Source organism: Suricata suricatta, chromosome 14 (genome assembly GCF_006229205.1).
Source record: "Suricata suricatta isolate VVHF042 chromosome 14, meerkat_22Aug2017_6uvM2_HiC, whole genome shotgun sequence".
Taxonomy (NCBI): domain Eukaryota; kingdom Metazoa; phylum Chordata; class Mammalia; order Carnivora; family Herpestidae; genus Suricata; species Suricata suricatta.
In genome coordinates, this window is record NC_043713.1 from 38,899,986 (window position 1) to 38,901,276 (window position 1,291).

Consider the following 1,291-nt stretch of genomic DNA (forward strand, 5'->3'; position numbering starts at 1 on the left):
TCCTTAATAGTGATCAATTAATTGTGAATATTCCAAGTTGATATCATTTATGACTGTTGTGCATGATTTACTAAGATATTTCCTGGCTCACTCCCTTTAATAAAGTGACCAGATGGCTCCAGGGGATATTGGAAAGGCAAATTGTAACAAATCCCTGCTCTCCCTAAAGTCCCTAATGGCCCACCTTCACATGCAGAATGCTGTTGATATTCCTTGGCATGGCGTCAGAATCACTCTCCAGCCTATCCTGACACAGTTTTCCCCTACCCGCTCTACCTTTCAGTCAGAATGAACTCATACTTGCCTCATTGGAAATTCTCAGTGCAGGGAGCTGACTCTTCTCTATGCTTTGGAAGCCATTTCTCCTCTTTCAAGTCTCGGGTCAAGAGTCATCTCCCTGCAAACTTCCTTCCAGAACTCTGGCATGCTCCTCAATGTCTATGGTCTGCTTCTTCCTTAGGCTTCAGAGAAGCTGGTCTTTTTCTAAATCATCTTTTGTCTAAAGTAAAATCTTTCCTTCTCCCCTTTGATGCAGTCATTTCCTCTGAGTTGTTGTAATTCTTAATTCTTTTCCCAATAGAAAATCTCCCTCATGAGAGAGAAGAAATTATCCTCTGAAATTGTCATTGCACACTAGAGGCTCATAGTAACTTAATTCTCTGATTCCTGCCAAATCCTCAAGAAATCTTTGAGTAGACAGATTGGAGGTTTAAGTCACACACTTATTTTAATATTAAAAAAATTAAGCAAAACATAATTTTATTCAATTCCAGAATCTATATAAGGTAAATAGAAATTTGCATTCCATCACATATTTCCTTTTAATTTAGCTAGTCTGTTGTCTTTAAAGTTTAAAGTTTTATTTTTTTATTAAGAGTTTTTTTGGGCATCTGGGTGGCTCAGTTGGTTAAGCGTCCACTTCAGCTCAGGTCATGATCTCTCAGCTTGTGGGTTTGAGCCCCATGTCGGGCTCTGTCCTGACAGCTCAGAGTCTGGAGTCTGCTTCAGATTCTGTGTCTCCCTCTCTCTTTGCCCCTCACCTGCTCACACTCTGTCTCTCTGTCCTTCAAAAATAAATAAACATTATAAAGAAAAGAAAAAATTTAACATAGAAATATTTATTTGAGAGAGAGAGAGAGAGAAACCACAAGCAGGAGAGATGGGCTGAAGAGAGAGAGAGAGAGAGAGAGAGAGAGAGAGAGAGAGAGAGAGTCCTAAGCAGGCTCCACACTCAGCATGGAGCCCAACAAGGGGCTTGATCCCATGACCCTGAGCTCACGACCTGACCTGA